Source organism: Salvelinus fontinalis, chromosome 30 (genome assembly GCF_029448725.1).
Source record: "Salvelinus fontinalis isolate EN_2023a chromosome 30, ASM2944872v1, whole genome shotgun sequence".
NCBI lineage: Eukaryota > Metazoa > Chordata > Actinopteri > Salmoniformes > Salmonidae > Salvelinus > Salvelinus fontinalis.
Window position 1 is genome coordinate 11101639 of NC_074694.1, and position 18507 is coordinate 11120145.

Consider the following 18507-nt stretch of genomic DNA (forward strand, 5'->3'; position numbering starts at 1 on the left):
CAGACATGATGGGGTTGGTTGGCTAGTTGGCTGGTTAGTTGAATGCAGACATGATTGGGTTGGTTGGCTAGTTGGCTGGCTGGCTAGTTGGCTGATTGGTTGAATGCAGACATGATTGGGTTGGTTGGCTAGTTGGCTGGCTGGCTAGTTGGCTGGTTGGTTGAATGCAGACATGATGGGGTTGGCTGGCTAGTTGGCTGGTTGGTTGAATGCAGACATGATTGGGTTGGTTGGCTAGTTGGCTGGCTGGCTAGTTGGCTGGTTGGTTGGTTGAATGCAGACATGATGGGGTTGGCTGGCTAGTTGGCTGGTTGGTTGAATGCAGACATGATTGGGTTGGTTGGCTAGTTGGCTGGCTGGCTAGTTGGCTGGTTGGTTGAATGCAGACATGATGGGGTTGGTTGGCTAGTTGGCTGGTTAGTTGAATGCAGACATGATTGGGTTGGTTGGCTAGTTGGCTGGCTGGCTAGTTGGCTGGTTGGTTGAATGCAGACATGATGGGGTTGGTTGGCTAGTTGGCTGGTTGGTTGAATGCAGACATGATTGAGTTGGTTGGCTAGTTGGCTGGCTGGCTAGTTGGCTGGTTGATTGAATGCAGACATGATGGTGTTGGTTGGCTAGTTGGCTGGCTGGCTAGTTGGCTGGTTAGTTGAATGCAGACATGATGGGGTCGGTTGGCTAGTTGGCTGAATGGTAGAATGCAGACATGATGGGGTTGGTTGGCTAGTTGGCTGGTTGGTTGAATGCAGACATGATTGGGTTGGCTGGCTGGCTAGTTGGCTAGTTGGTTGAATGCAGACATGATGGGGTTTGTTGGCTAGTTGGCTGAATGGTAGAATGCAGACATGATGGGGTTGGTTGGCTAGTTGGCTGGCTGGCTAGTTGGCTGGTTGGTTGAATGCAGACATGATTGGGTTGGCTGGCTAGTTGGCTGGTTGGTTGAATGCAGACATGATGGGGTTGGTTGGCTAGTTGGCTGCCTGGCTAGCTGGCTGGTTGGTTGAATGCACACACAATGGGGTTGGTTGGCTAGTTGGCTGGCTGGTTGAATGCAGACATGATTGGGTTGGTTGGCTAGTTGGCTGGCTGGTTGAATGCAGACATGATTGGGTTGGTTGGCTAGTTGGCTGGTTGGTTGAATGCAGACATGATGGGGTTGGTTGGCTAGTTGGCTTCCTGGCTAGATGCCTGGTTGGTTGAATGCAGACATGATTGGGTTGGTTGGCTAGTTGGCTGGTTGGTTGAATGCAGACATGATTGGGTTGGCTAGTTGGCTAGTTGGCTAGTTGGCTGGTTGGTTGAATGCAGACATGATGGGGTTGGTTGGCTAGTTGGCTGGCTGGCTAGTTGGCTGGTTGGTTGAATGCAGACATGATGGGGTTGGTTGGCTAGTTGGCTGGCTGGCTAGTTGGCTGGTTGGTTGAATGCAGACATGATTGGGTTGGTTGGCTAGTTGGCTGGCTGGCTGGCTAGTTGGCTGGTTGGTTAAATGCAGACATGATGGGGTTGGTTGGCTAGTTGGCTGGCTGGCTAGTTGGCTGGTTGGTTGAATGCAGACATGATGGGGTTGGTTGGCTAGTTGGCTGGTTGCTAGAATGCAGACACAATGGGGTTGGTTGGCTAGTTGGCTGGCTGGCTAGTTGGTTGAATGCAGACATGATGGGGTTGGTTGGCTAGTTGGCTGGCTGGCTAGTTGGCTGGTTGGTTGAATGCAGACATGATGGGGTTGGCTGGTTGGCTGGTTGGTTGAATGCAGACATGATGGGGTTGGTTGGCTAGTGGCTGGCTGGTTAGTTGGCTGGTTGGTTGAATGCAGACATGATGGGGTTGGCTGGCTAGTTGGCTGGTTGGTTGAATGCAGACATGATGGGGTTGGTTGGCTAGTTGGCTGGTTGGTTGAATGCAGACATGATTGGGTTGGTTGGCTAGTTGGCTGGCTGGCTAGTTGGCTGGTTGGTTGAATGCAGACATGATGGGGTTGGTTGGCTAGTTGGCTGAATGGTAGAATGCAGACATGATGGGGTTGGTTGGCTAGTTGGCTGGTTAGTTGAATGCAGACATGATTGTGTTGGTTTGTCTAGTTGGCTGGCTGGCTAGTTGGCTGATTGGTTGAATGCAGACATGATTGGGTTGGTTGGCTAGTTGGCTGGCTGGCTAGTTGGCTGGTTAGTTGAATGCAGACATGATTGGGTTGGTTGGCTAGTTGGCTGGCTGGCTAGTTGGCTGGTTGGTTGAATGCAGACATGATGGGGTTGGCTGGCTAGTTGGCTGGTTGGTTGAATGCAGACATAATGGGGTTGGTTGGCTAGTTGGCTGGCTGGCTAGTTGGCTGGTTGGTTGAATGCAGACATGATTGGGTTGGTTGGCTAGTTGGCTGGTTGGTTGAATGCAGACATGATGGGGTTGGTTGGCTAGTTGGCTGGCTGACTAGTTGGCTGGTTGGTTGAATGCAGACATGATGGGGTTGGTTGGCTAGTTGGCTGGCTGGCTGGCTAGTTGGCTCGTTGGTTAAATGCAGACATGATGGGGTTGGTTGGCTAGTTGGCTGGCTGGCTAGTTGGCTGGTTGGTTGAATGCAGACATGATGGGGTTGGTTGGCTAGTTGGCTGGTTGGTAGAATGCAGACACAATGGGGTTGGTTGGCTAGTTGGCTGGCTGGCTAGTTGGTTGAATGCAGACATGATGGGGTTGGTTGGCTAGTTGGCTGGCTGGCTAGTTGGCTGGTTGGCTGAATGCAGACATGATGGGGCTGGCTGGCTGGTTGGTTGAATGCAGACATGATGGGGTTGGTTGGCTAGTTGGCTGGTTGGTTGAATGCAGACATGATGGGGTTGGTTGGCTGGTTGGTTGAATGCAGACATGATGGGGTTGGTTGGCTAGTTGGCTGGCTGGCTAGTTGGCTGGTTGGTTGAATGCAGACATGATGGGGTTGGTTGGCTAGTTGGCTGGCTGGCTAGTTGGCTGGTTGGTTGAATGCAGACATGATTGGGTTGGTTGGCTAGTTGGCTGGTTGGTTGAATGCAGACATGATTGGGTTGGTTGGCTAGTTGGCTGGCTGGCTAGTTGGCTGGTTGGTAGAATGCAGACATGATTGGGTTGGTTGGCTAGTTGGCTGGTTGGATAGTTGGCTGGTTGGTTGAATGCAGACATGATGGGGTTGGTTGGCTAGTTGGCTGGCTGGCTAGTTGGCTGGTTGGTTGAATGCAGACATGATTGGGTTGGTTGGCTAGTTGGTTCTCCCTTGACTGTGTGTATTATGTGATATGAGTGTGATGTTTTAAGAGGGCAGTGCTTGGCTTACATGGTGTCAACCGTGTCACTGCATGTACGAAAATGGAGGAGGCTAATCAAATCAAATTTATTTATATAGCCCTTCTTACATCAGCTGATATCTCAAAGTGCTGTACAGAAACCCAGCCTAAAACCCCAAACAGCAAGCAATGCAGGTGTAGAAGCACGGTGGCTAGGAAAAACTCCCTAGAAAGGCCAAAACCTAGGAAGAAACCTAGAGAGGAACCAGGCTATGAGGGGTGGCCAGTCCTCTTCTGGCTGTGCCGGGTGGAGATTATAACAGAACATGGCCAAGATGTTCAAATGTTCATAAATGACCAGCATGGTCAAATAATAATAATCACAGTAGTTGTCGAGGGTGCAGCAAGTCAGCACCTCAGGAGTAAATGTCAGTTGGCTTTTCATAGCCGATCATTAAGAGTATCTCTACCGCTCCTGCGGTCTCTAGAGAGTTGAAAACAGCAGGTCTGGGACAGGTAGCACGTCCGGTGAACAGGTCAGGGTTCCATAGCCGCAGGCAGAACAGTTGAAACTGGAGCAGCAGCACGGCCAGGTGGACTGGGGACAGGTGGACTGGGGACATGCCAGGTAGTCCTCAGGTAGTCCTGAGGCATGGTCCTAGGGCTCAGGTCCTCCGAGAGAGAGAGAGAAAGAAAGAGAGAATTAGAGAGAGCATACTTAAATTCACACAGGACACCGGATAAGACAGGAGAAGTTCTCCAGATATAACAAACTGACCCTAGCCCCCCGACACAAACAACTGCAGCATAAATACTGGAGGCTGAGACAGGAGGGGTCAGGAGACACTGTGGCCCCATCCGATGATACCCTCGGACAGGGCCAAACAGGAAGGATATAACCCCACCCACTTTGCCAAAGCACAGCCCCCACACCACTATAGGGATAACTTCAATCACCAACTTACCATCCTGAGACAAGGCTGAGTATAGCCCACAAAGATCTCCGCCCCGGCACAACCCAAGGGGGGGCGCCAACCCAGACAGGAAGATCACGTCAGTGACTCAACCCACTCAAGTGACGCACCCATCCTAGGGACGGCATGAAAAAGCACCAGTAAGTCAGTGACTCAGTTCCTGTAATAGGGTTAGAGGCAGAGAATCCCAGTGGAGAGAGGGGAACCGGCCAGGCAGAGACAGCAAGGGCGGTTAGTTGCTCCAGAGCCTTTCCGTTCACCTTCAGACTACACTCAATCATATGACCCACTGAAGAGATGAGTCTTCAGTAAAGACTTAAAAGTTGAGACCGAGTCTACGTCTCTCACATGGGTAGGCAGACCATTCCATAAAAATGGAGATCTATAGGAGAAAGCCCTGCCTCCATCAAATACTTATGTTTTACCCAAGGAAATTATTTTGTACTTGATCCAAATATATGTTATGTTTAACCCAAGGAAATTATGTTGTATTTGATCCAAGTACATGTTATGTTTAACCCAAGGAAATTATGTTGTATTTGAACCAAATACATGTTATGTTTAACCCAAGGAAATTATGTTGTATTTGATCCAAGTACATGTTATGTTTAACCCAAGGAAATTATGTTGTATTTGATCCAAGTACATGTTATGTTTAACCCAAGGAAATTATGTTGTATTTGATCCAAGTACATCCAACCTCCACAGAGTCCACAGAATAGTCTTAGTTACTATTATTATTTTAAAAGTCTAACTTTATCGTGGGTATCTCCAGCCAAGACAGAAACTCAAACCCCAACAAAAATGGCAACAGATCAAAGCTATTTATGGTAGTAGGCTGTACCCGGCATACAGAAGCCTAGAGAGTATTTTCTCCTGTCTAGTGTTGTCTATTGTTAGCCAGCCAGAATAAGCCTCCTTCCTCTTAATCAGTCACCGATTTACACCTGGGACACCAGGTGGGTGTAATTAATGATCAGGTAAAACAGACAAGCAGCAGGCTCTGGACCCTAATAGCCCTGGCCTACACACCCTGTAGCAGCTTTTCCCAAACTCTGTCCTCGGGACCACCAAGGGGTGCACGTTTTGTTTTTGTTGCCCTATCACTACACAGCTTTTTAAAATAATCAAAGCTTGATGATTAGTTGACTATTTTAAATCAGCTGTGTAGTGTTAGGGCAACAAAACAAGATGTGCACCGCTTGGGGTCCCGAGGACCGAGTTTGGGAAACCCTGACGTGTAGAATACCCTATAGCTGTGATTCCCAAACTTTTTAAAGTCCCGTACTCCTTCAAACATTTAACCTCCAGCTGCGTACCCCCTCTAGCACCAGGGTCAGCTCACTCTCAAATGTTGTTTTTTTACCCTCATTGTAAGGCTGTCACACACACACACACACACAATACATTTATTAAACATAAGAATGAGAGTGAGTTTGTCATAACCCGGCTCGTGAGAAGTGACAAAGAGCTCTTATAGGACCAGGGCACAAATAATAATATAATAAGGAGGCAGAGTCATTAGACCATTTATTTTGGTATTGTCCGCATGTAGCTTGTTTTTGGTCACAGGTCCAGGAATGGTTGAAGAATTGCAACATTTGCGTAGAACTAACGCTACAGATAGAAATACTGGGGGATTTGAAAAGCCATAGTCAATCAATCAATAATATAATAATTATTTTAGCAAAAATGTTTATTTTTAATTTACAATCCGTGGAAGCTATGAGAATAGGAAGATTCAAATCTTTTGTGAAGCATCACAGCACAGTTGAAAAATATATGGCAAATAAAAATCCGAAATGGATGATGTTGGAAGATAGATGGGAAAGGTTGAGTGGAGCTGAAGGGTGGGACTAATAACAAGATAAACAATGTAGGGCATACGGGATCTGTGAAATGTGTATAGGTGCGGAGCTATTGTGAAATAGCACAGTTACAAGTGGAAATCAAACTGGATGGACAACAGAAATAGAGGAAGGACTAAGAACAAACAAGAGAGAACTATTATAAAGTAGACTGTGTCTGTAAAATGTGTATAAGATGTATAAATTGAAGGTAAAAACAGTAATGTTTATCAGTTTACTCCAATTGGGGGATCGGTGGTAGGGTTTGCGGGGAATAATAATAAAGGTATACTCCTTAAAAAAAGTATGTATGTCTATGTAGGTATGTGTATGTATATATGTGTATATGTATGCATACGTGAATGGATATATATATTTACCCCAAAAAATATGGGGGATTGGAAATGATGCAGACAATTACATTGGAAGCAACATTCTTTCCGCAATATTAAGCTGATCCACCCCCCCCCCAAAAAATTAAAAAAAAAAATAATAATATAATAATCAATTTTCCACACACAGTCTGACTGTATTTAGTTTTCGTGCTAGTGAGGGCCGAGAATCCACTCTCACATAGGTGGTTGTAAAGGGCATCAGTGTCTTACCAGCGCGATTTTCCAAGTGTAGGATACTCTGAGCGCAGCCCAATCCAGAAATCTGGCAGTGGCTTCTGATTAAATTAAATTTTCACAGAACCACTTGCAATTTCAATGAGGCTCTCTTGTTCAGATATCAGTAAGTGGACTGGAGGCAGGGCATGAAAGGGATAACAAATCCAGTTGTTTGTGTCGTCCATTTCAGGAAAGTACCTGCGTAATTGCGCACCCAACTCACTATATCACATTTGACATTGTCCGTAATCTTGAGTTCATTTGCACATAAAAAAAATCATACAATGATGGAAAGACCTGTGTGTTGTCCTTGTTAATGCAGACAGAGAAGAGCTCCAACTTCCTAATCATAGCCTTAGTTTTGTCCCGCACATTAAATATAGTTAGAGACTCTCTGTAAACTCCCGTGGCTTGTTTTTCAGGCTGCCATGTTTTGTATCTAAATGTCTGCGCAAGAGTGAAGGTTTCGTTAAGTTGTGAGATAGTACTTTTGTACATATAACACACTGTGGCTGAGGAAAGGCACTACTCCCAATGTAAAGTGAACCCCAAATCAATGTAGTTCTCATCATATTTGCGCCTCTTCGATGGTCCAACGTCCCTGTCTGTTGTTCGGTGCTTTCCCGGGTAAGGGGGCAGTAGCTCTTTGGCTGTATCAGATTCACAACTATTAGTGTCCATGCTAGCTGTGCTAACAACAAATGTAGAATTACTGTAGCTAGCATTGGATGTGCTCGTGGAAGCAGAACAACTTGTGTCGTTGACAGGTGCAGGTGTAGTACTGCTGGTAGTAGCAGTATTACCAGTAGAGCTGGTATGTGTCTCTATGGACGCGGGCCTTACTGTTTTTAACCATTTATCCATTTTCGAGCAAAAGGAATGAGCAGCAGCTATGTTTGGCTACATACGGACCGTTAGTGGAATTCCCGCGAGAGCGTTAATGTGATTGGATGTTAATTATTTGACTAGGCTACCTGTACTTGACATTGTGTTGTTATTTCGCTGAACACTAGATGGTTTAATGTTATTTTTGGCAGTGAAACGAGGCTACTCAGGTGAGAGAAAAAACTCACCCAAATGTATAGCCCCGTTGGAAAATATAAAGGGACTAATTGAAAATGTGAATATTTTTATTATTATTATTATTATTTTAATTTTCTTATGTGAATCACATTTTTATTTGGCGTACCCCCGACGGCATTGCGCTTACCCCAGTTTGGGAAAACCTGCCCTATACCCTATATAATACCCTTTACACTATATAATACCCTATACCCTATATAATGCCCTATACCCTATATAATACCGTTTACCCTATAGAATACCCTTTACCCTATAGAATATCCTATACCCTATATAATATCCTATACCCTATATAATGCCCTATATCCTATAGAATACCCTTTACCCTATATAATACCCTATACCCTATAGAATACCCTTTACCCTATAGAATACCCTATATCCTATAGTATACCCTATATAATACCCTATACCTTAAAGAATACCAGATATCCTATACCTTATATAATACCCTATGCCCTATAGAATAACCTATAGGATGTACACAATATACAGCTGTCTAGTGTTGCAGTCATAGAGATATAATTCCTAGAACAAGTTTTTACATTCAAATTAATGAGTGGTATTATACAGGAATTCTAATTCTATGGTTGCAGTAGCCAGCCAGAGTAAGCCTCTACAGTAGATTATGATCAATGTGGTTACACCTGCATAAACCAATTAGGTTTTCATTACTTACTAATTGAAATAGTATGACACCCACCGACCGTACGTCCTCCCACCAGCCTCCACTGGTATTCAGCATTTAGGTCTGGGATTTCCGAGACTAGTCCTGAATCAGTCACGAGGTTGCAGCTACCAAGTACACCCACTAGATGGCTATATAAAAATAGACAGTAAAACTGTTTGAGCGTGTTACCCATATAGAGTACACAGTCTAAAGCAGTAGAGAGATCTCTGTTATCTACTGTTAAACCCCCCTCTCCTGACACTTTTTGCTTCCCTCCCCCTCCATGAACCCTAAACCATGTATTACTTGACAGGGGGGGAATTCCTTAAGATATAATTTCTTGTGACTTATTACTGTCTTCCTCGAAAGGTCGCTGGTTTGAATCCCCGAGCCGACAAGGTGAGAAATCTGTTCATGTGCCCTTGAGCAAGGCACTTAACCCTAATTTACTCCAGAGTCACCGTTGATAATGGCATACCCTGACCGGGTCCCCACTCTCCAAGGGTGCCTCAGGGTGTTTGGGCTATGCAGCAAAAAAAAAAAATAATAATAATTCAATTCACACGTGTATTAATACACACTTGTACATGTGTGAAATAGGACAAATCTAAGCACACACCAAACTATTATTATTGTTAATGAACCTGTTGAAGACGGCAGCACACTGTAATGTGTCTCCCTTTTCACCTGATTATCTTATCAAAGACCTCAGCACACTGTGTGTCTCCCTTTTCACCTGATTATCTTATCAAAGACCTCAGCACACTGTGTGTCTCCCTTTTCACCTGATTATCTTATCAAAGACCTCAGCACACTGTGTGTCTCCCTTTTCACCTGATTATCTTATCAAAGACCTCAGCACACTGTGTGTCTCCCTTTTCACCTGATTATCTTATCAAAGACCTCAGCACACTGTGTGTCTCCCTTTTCACCTGATTAACTTAACCTCAGCACACTGTGTGTCTCCCTTTTCACCTGATTAACTTAACCTCAGCACACTGTATGTGTCTCCCTTTTCACCTGATTATCTTATCAAAGACCTCAGCACACTCTATGTGTCTACCTTTTCACCTGATTATCTTATCAAAGACCTCAGCACACTGTATGTGTCTCCCTTTTCACCTGATTATCTTATCAAAGACCTCAGCACACTGTCTCCCTTTTCACCTGATTATCTTATCAAAGACCTCAGCACACTGTGTGTCTCCCTTTTCACCTGATTATCTTATCAAAGACCTCAGCACACTGTAAGTGTCTCCCTTTTCACCTGATTAACTTAACCTCAGCACACTCAGCGGTCTCTAGCAGGACCAGGGTGGTGCCGTAACGACTGAGCAGCAGCTCCTCAAACACAGGGCTCTGCAGAGACAGCACCAGCGAGTGGGCTTGGACAACACCAGGGAGTGGGCTTATACAGCACCAGGTAGTGGGCTTGGACAGCACCAGGGAGTGGGCTTGGACAGCACCAGGTAGTGGGCTTGGACAGCACCAGCGAGTGGGCTTATACAGCACCAGGTAGTGGGCTTGGACAACACCAGGTAGTGGGCTTATACAGCACCAGGGAGTGGGCTTGGACAGCACCAGGGAGTGGGCTTGGACAGCACCAGGGAGTGGGCTTGGACAGCACCAGGGAGTGGGCTTGGACAGCACCAGGGAGTGGGCTTGGACAGCACCAGGTAGTGGGCTTGGACAGCACCAGCGAGTGGGCTTGGACAACACCAGGGAGTGGGCTTGGACAGCACCAGGGAGTGGGCTTGGACAGCACCAGGGAGTGGGCTTGGACAGCACCAGGTAGTGGGCTTATACAGCACCAGGTAGTGGGCTTGGACAACACCAGGGAGTGGGCTTGTACAGCACCAGGGAGTGGGCTTGGACAGCACCAGGGAGTGGGCTTATACAGCACCAGGTAGTGGGCTTGGACAGCACCAGCGAGTGGGCTTGGATCATCTTCCTCACCTCCACCGTCTGGAGGAAGACTACTTTGTTTGTTTCAAATGTCACAGAGACGATTTGTCATCTTCCTTTATCCCTTCCCACAAACACACACAGGTTCGAGGACAAGGTCAGCCACCCACATCCCAGAAGATTCTTCCCAGTCAGACCCCGGATTTCAACCGGCAACCCTTTGGTCTCTGCCCACCTCACTAACCCTCTAGGCAAGCTGCCTACCTGAACCCTGAGGGCCACATCGCTGCCGTCCCCCTGAGCCAGCAGGGCCTCCAGACGCTGCACCACGGCCAGGGAGTGGCTTATGGTGTCACCGCCATAATTCTGGATCTCACCAGCCTTCATTGTGCCTAGAAGAGGAGAATCCTTTAATGTACAGTTTTAGGGTTTAAAGGGCAATGAAAATGGTGTGTTTCCACGTTTTATTGTAAAAAAAAAATTGCTACAAAACCTACAAATGTGCCATTTTCACATACGCAGACACTGGTATGGTGCTGGAGATAATGAATACGAGGTTGAAAAGTGGTGCTATTGGCCTTTAGCAAGGGTACAACCGCAGGAGATGTCCTGGGCCCCGTCACCATGAACAGGGAAGGGAGAAGGAGGGGGAAGCAGTGGTCGTTAAATAAAGACACTGGACAATCTACGGCCCCATCAACCTATTGGGCTATTGGGAGGAGGGGGTAGAGTCCCAGTCCATGGGATCAATCACTGTAGCCGTGCACACCGTGTGGGGTGAATGTAGGTCAGTTTTAATGAAACTTTGATTCACGTGCTGCTGCTTGGATAGATGCCCTGACCACATTCAAATGGGACTCAGAAACTCTATATGATTTGAATTAAGGATCTATTTTAGCTTTTATTAATTTCTTCAGAGGAAGTTCCGCTTTTTCTTATAAGTCTGTTGGTCAAACTTCCTTTTCCGGAAGAAAAGAGGAACAAGAAACAACCGGAACTATTGTGTCAGTGTTTAACTCTCCGTCAGTCGTGATTCACACAGGCACGAGGTTGACAGTGTAAATTACTATACGACTAGACTAATTGTCTTAAACATTGGTTTTAAAGTTGAATGTGTCAGTTCCTAAATATATTTGTAAACTTCCCTCATTTGCAGTATCAAAGTAAGTAATACCTCAAGTTCAAATGTAAGGGGAGACATTTTATTTTTCAAGCATTAGTCATACTACCGTATCAAATAAATGAAAAATGAGTCTCCCTATATAAATGATCAAACAAATACAAACTACAAATCCAGTACTCCAACTGTTACGTATTCTATACCGGTTCATACGCACCTAAAATGACCCTTTACAATACATTACACTGAAGTGTTTTGTTATCTCAATTCCCCTACCCCCTGGGATTCTGTGTCATCCTGCCCTGCAAAGTGAGTTGTCAATGGGAACAGACAGACAGTGGTGGTGTTGGGTGGCCTTACCTCCAGTGACGGGGTCGGTGTGGAGACAGAGAGACAACAGCATCCCCATTAGGTTGATCTGAGCCAGGGGCCCTTTTATTCCCGGGAAGGGCCACAGACATATCTTCTATTCCTCTTCCAGGAAGAACATTTCTTCTCTCTTAATCCCTCTGTCTCTCTCTCCCTCTCTCTCTCGCTCTCTCTCTCTCTCTCTCTCTCTCTCTCTCTCTGTCTCTCTCTCCCTGTCAGTCGATTCTCTTCATCTCTTTCGCCTTTCCCTCTCTGTCTATTCTCTCCGTTTCTTTCCTTCTCCATCTATTCTCTCTGTCTCTCTCTCCTTCTCTCTCTCGACCCCTCTCTGTCTCCTTCTGCCTCTCCCCCTCTCTCTCCCTCTGTCTATAATCTCCTCTCGCTCTCCCTCTTTCTATTCTCTCTGTCTCTCTCTCTATCTCTCTCCCTCTCATCTTTTTTCTCCCTCTCTCTCTCTCGCTGTCTATTCTCTCCATCTCTCTCCCTCTCTCTCTCTCACCGTCTATTCTCTCCATCTCTCTCCCTCTCTCGCCATCTATTCTCTCCGTCTCTCTCTCTCTCTCTCTTTCTCCGTCTATGCTCTCCGTCTCTCTCTCTCTCCGTCTATTCTTTCCATCTCTCTCCCTCTCCGTCTATTCTCTCCCTCTCTCTGTCTATTCTCTCTGTCTCTCTCTTTCTGTCTAATCTCTCTGTCTCTCTTCCTCTCTGTCTATTCTCTTCGTCTCTCTCCCTCTCTGTCTCTCACCTTCCATTCTCTCCCCATCTCTCTCCCTCTCTCCCGCTCTGTCTATTCTCTCCCCGTCTCTCTCCCTCTCTCTCCCTCTGTCTATTCTCTCACCATCTCTCTCCCTCTCTCTCCCTCTCTTTCTATTCTCTCTGTCTATTCTCTCCGTCTCTCTCCCTCTCTGTCTCTCGCTCTCACCTTCTATTCTCTCCCCATCTCTCTCCCTCTCTCTCCCTCTTTGTCTATTATCTCTGTCTATTCTCTCAGTCTCCCTCTCTCTTCCGTCTATTCTATCCGCCTCTCTCCCTCTCCATCTATTTTCTCCATCTCTCTCTCGCTCCGTCTCTCTCTCTCCATCTATTCTCTCTGTCTATTCTCTCCGTCTCTCTCTCTCTCGCTCTCCTCTTCTCTCCGTCTATTCTGTCTTTCTCTCTGTCTATTCTCTCCGTCTCTCTCTCTCTCGCTCTCCTCTTCTCTCCGTCTATTCTGTCTTTCTCTCTGTCTATTCTCTCCGTCTCTCTCCTCTTCTCTCCGTCTATTCTGTCTCTCTCTCTGTCTATCCTCTCCGTCTCTCTCTCTCTCTCTCCTTGACCTCAGCTGCGCGTGTAGTATCCTGTGGTGTCCTGCGCTCGGTCTGTCTGGCCTAATGCTGAAAGAGGGTTCTGTATGTGGGACATTGGTTATTCTAGATCTATAGACACATCCTTCCATTCAGACCAACTGATGCTGCACATGATAGAAAATAACCCCCACCCCCCATCGATTGGTGAAATGAATCTGCCCAGGTAGGCCATTACCATGACAACCACTTTGATTTGTATAGTTCTGTCTCCTCTTTGGGTCTAGTGCTGCTGGGGCAAGTCAGAGCAGGCTATGGGGGGAGGGGGGGAGCATTCTCAAATTGAGAAGTCCATAATCAGGTTGAAGCGGGGCAGAATTGTCAAGGTTGAACAGAACATATTGGTAGTATGTTGTTTTACAGTAAATTACTGGCAGCACAGTAACCAGTAAATTACTGTAGATTTACAGGACCTTTACTCTATCACAAATTTACAGCATATTAATGGGACACCTGACTACAGTAACATGCTGTATTTCTAGAATTTACAGTGCATTACTGTTACATATATTTGATATAAGTATTTTAATACTTTTAATACCTGTTTTGTCATTGGTATTTCACCGGCCTGTCCTACAATTCATCAAGCCTATTTTGTAACAGTTTAATAATCAGTTTAATTGTATTTTGAGGCTCCCGAGTGGCACAGAGGTCTAAGGCATTGCATCTCAGTGCTAGAGGTGTCACCACAGACCCTGGTTCGATCCTGGGCTGTATCACACCCTTTTGTCCAGGTGGATAAGGGCAGTGTGCAGTGCAATGGTGATTGCGTCGCCCGTGGATCTGTCAGGAAGGTAGGTGAATTGGAGAGGGTTGAGTGCGTCGGGTAGGGAGGAGGTGATATGGTCTTTGACTAGCTTCTCCAAGCACTTCATGATGATGGAAGTGAGGGCTACTGGTCGGTAGTCATTCAGTTCAGTTACTTTCCCTTTCTTGGGCACAGGGATGATAGTGGACATCTTAAAGCGGGTGGGTATAGAGGCCTGGACATGTCAGAGAACACAACAGCCAGCTGGTCTGCACATGCTCTGAGGGCACAGCTAGAGGTTCTACTGCAGCACTGCTCACTGCATCCAAGTTGCTTTACATAGGCATTTCAAAGAGCTGTCAGTCAAGGAGAGCTCATGAATATAAGATCCCCGCCCACTCATCCTGTCTTTTCAAACTTCCTGGTAGTTAGCCATGACAGAAAAAAAAGTATTTTTCAGAATGACTGTTTAGGAGCTTTAACAAAGGCTTCTAAACTGGTAATGATTTTTGTAATGACTTGGTGCTGCCTATCTTGGCCAGGACGCTCTTGAAAAAGAGATTTTCAATGAGCCCTTCCTGGTTAAATAAAGGTTAAATTAAAAAAATAAAAGTGACTACAGAACCGATCAAAAGGAAATGGTTAAACATTCAACCATTAAAGGTTTGAGACTTGTTGCCACTCTGCTCTGTTCCCTATATACATGTCATTGGTAGGGAACCACTACCACATACCACTTAAATTGGTAAGGCACTCTCGTTAAAGGTTGCAACATGTATAGCCTCTTACAAGGCACGCCTCAACATTTGTTAATGAGCCACAACAATCCCATTCGCCCACAATAGGTTTTGGGTGCTCCAAATTTACAGTATGGTAGTGTATTCTGCTGGGTACAGCATTCTCACTAATGCGTCTAACCAATAAAGCCTCTCACAAGGCTTGCCTCAAAATACACTAATGAGCCAGAGATTCTTTCACCGCCCATAACATTTTCCCCAAATACACCATAATTTACAGTATGCTGCTGTAAATATACAGCAGAACAGATACAGTATTTTAGTGTAAAATTGTAGTGTAGCAGTGTAGCGGAACGCCATTGAGCCCCCATTAATGCATTGCTCTTTACAGTACTGTACTGTAATATAGAATTTCAGTAGCTAACTGTCAACATTTTGCTGTAAATGTACAGCAATTTGTTACATTGTAGGCCTATTATCAACCCAACAAAATACTGTGTATCTGATCGATTCAAGAGGATTAAAGCTAGTACTGTATGCTGGCAACATCAGGTGCTTAGGCCTACAAAAGGGGACAATTGAGTCCATAGAACTGATTGATTAGTTGTGTTAGTTGTGGTGGTCTGCACATTTGATTGTTGGCACATGTGATTGTGTAAACAGCTAGATCGGTCCATAAGCGTAACAAGGCGACCCAAGCTATTAACGTATGAGCTGCTACAGGCAACAAGAGAGAGCACGTTTAATTAATTAGATGCATGTTTAATTAATTAGATGCACGTTTAATTAATTAGATGCAAAATAAATGTGATGATCAATGACCAATTATTCCATCTTATTGTGTCTTACAAACATCTTTGGAACGTGGCTGAAACACAGTCCTTGTGACCACACTACAGAAGATACGAGTTCAAATGAAGTTTAGGAACTAGGTTCAGGTTTAGGTTCAGGTTCAGGTTTAGGTTAAGGTTATGTAGTTTCAGGTTCAGGTTTAGGTTCAGGTTAAGGTTTAGGTTTAGGTTATGTAGTTTCAGGTTCAGGTTCAGGTTTGGGTTAGTGGAAAGGCATCAGGATTAACATTCGGTTAGCTTAGCGCCGCCTGTCGCCATTCCTTTCTGCCAGTTAAATATACACTGGCTTTAATTTACCCCAAGATCCCACAATGACTCAAACACAACATAAAAAGTCCAGGCAGAGACTGAGACAGAATATAATCAATGGCTGGCTGCTAAAGTAACCGAAGCATGAGCAGTGAGTAGTCCAGTATCATGCCAATGTTGACGCTAGTCTATTCTGCCTGTCCTGGGGAAATTTAATGATCCTGCGTGATGAACCTGTCAAAGTCAGTATCTTTAGGGGTTTTATTTACCTCCATCTGTTTTTGGAAAGGAGATGCACTGTGAGAGAGGGTAACCTTGTCTGTCTGGGATCCCAAAGTACAAAAATGGCTGCTTGACAGAGAGTGCATTATGGACTTTTATAACCTGGGCAAGAAGCCCAGAAGGGTCTCAGAGACATCTCTCCTTTTTTCTTTCCTCTTCTATTTTCTTCCCTCTTTTTATAATGTGTGTTCAGATTGCTGAATTTATTTGACAGAAAATATTCACTAATCCCATTGGTTTTGATTATACATTTTGCATGGGAGTCTTGAATCTGGCCGATCATAAAAACTAGCATCTCATTGCCACAAGAGGGCAGGCTAACTTCATATATAACAAAAACTGCCTGACCGTCTGTATGATAGAAAGGAGTCGCAGCACAGAGGCAACAAAGGCTATCTAATTCTGGGCATTGCACCGGGCCTTGCGTTCGCCATGGAAACAGTAAGAAGATAACGATGTCTATCTGTGATTCCTCTCTCTATCTGAGCTGTGTGTGTGTGTGTGTGTGTGTGTACGTCCATGAGTGTGCGTGCATGTGTTTGCGTGCATGAATGCACACGTGTGTTTGATTACATGTTTAGACCATTTTTAATCCCCTGCTAAATCAATTAATTTTAATTAACTAAAAACTAAATGAATTCTGTGTGTGTTCTTCCATAACCAATCCCATTAGTGTATGTACACATTGTAGATGAACAGATTAATTAATTCTCATAGCAAATCAGCTTACTGTGAGTCAGAGAAATCACTTACGCCAATAATCTTTTGGCGTTTCCCAATAGTAGGGTTGTGACGCTACTGGTATCGAGATTTCGCGATACCAGTATCAGGATATCCCAATACTTGAATTTCCATGGCCAAAAGGAAAACACGAAGCAGACCAAACTCTTTAGTCCTTTAAAAACCTGCTGTATGTAACACATTGTGTGTAGCTTGGAAATATACAAATGGGACTCTGGCTGACAACGTAATGATGTCTGTCCTTGCCACGATACCTCTGAGTACACAATAAAAACAAATGGTTCTATCTACTGTCAAATAAGGGTTTATTGGCTTGTAACCATAGCGGAACCCTTTATGTGTCACGATTGTTGAAATGAGTGGACCAAGGCGCAGCGTGCGTAGAGTTCCACATATTATTTAATAGTGAAACCTTACAACCAAAACAACAAAGAATAACAAACGTGCAGTGCTCAACGCAACTAAACACAAAACAAGATCCCACAAACAACAGGTGGGAAAAGGCTGCCTAAATATGATCCCTAATCAGAGACAACGATAGACAGCTGCTTCTGATTGGGAACCATACCAGGCCAACATAGAAAACAAAAAACTAGAATGCCCACCCTAATCACACCCTGACCTAACCAAATAGAGAAATAAAAAGGCTCTCTAAGGTCAGGGCGTGACATTATGATGCTACATGGAACCTTTTTTTGAATGTTCTATAAAGAACCATGGTCATCTGGTTCTAAAAGGACATAGGGGTGGCAGCGTAGCCTAGTGGTTAGAGCGTTAGACTAATAACCGAAAGGTTGCAAGATCGAATCCCCGAGCCGACAAGGTCGTTCTGTCGTTCTGCCCCTGAACAAGGCAGTTAACCCACTGTTCCTAGGCCGTCATTGAAAATAAGAATTTGTTCTTAACTGACTTGCCTAGTTAAATATAAGTAAATGTATGGTTCTATAAATAACCTTTTCCTAAGGTTTTACATAAAAAAAGGTTTTATATAGCACCAAAAAAGGGTTCTACTACGGTTACACTTTTTTTTATTGTTCTTTAAATAACCTTTATGGATAATGGTTCTATGCATAACTTCTCAATCGCAAAGGTTCTTTGTAGAACCACACAGGGTTTTCCATTCTGGTTGAATTATAATTCCATAGGTTTTATTAACGTGTTTATTAACTTGTTGAATCAGGTGTTCTAGCTCTGGAATGGCTGGAGGTCCCTGAGGAGAGAAGAGACAACTGTATTTTACAGATAGAAAGGTCCCTTCATAAGTCAGCTTTGGGTGTACAATACAATCTACCTATTATCTAAACATAGAAAGATTTAAAAAGGTATTTATTTACAATCTGCTCTAGAGGGTCCTGAAAGGTCTTTTCAAAATGAAACTAACATATTTAGGCTGACTTCATCCAGTGTCCAGAAAAATGAATTTTGCGCCATTGTCACGATCGTCGTAATGAGCGGACCAAGGCGCAGCGTGATTGAAGTTCCACATCTTTATTACGGTGAAACTTAAAAAAAATAAAAACAAACCAATAACAAAACGTGAAAGTAGTGGTGCACAAACACAAAACAATATCCCACAAACACAGGTGGGAAAAATGGCTACCTAAATATGATCCCCAATTAGAGGCAACGATTACCAACTGCCTCTAATTGGGAACCATACAAAACACCAACATAGAAATAGTGAGCTAGAACACCCCTTAGTCACGCCCTGACCTACTACACCATA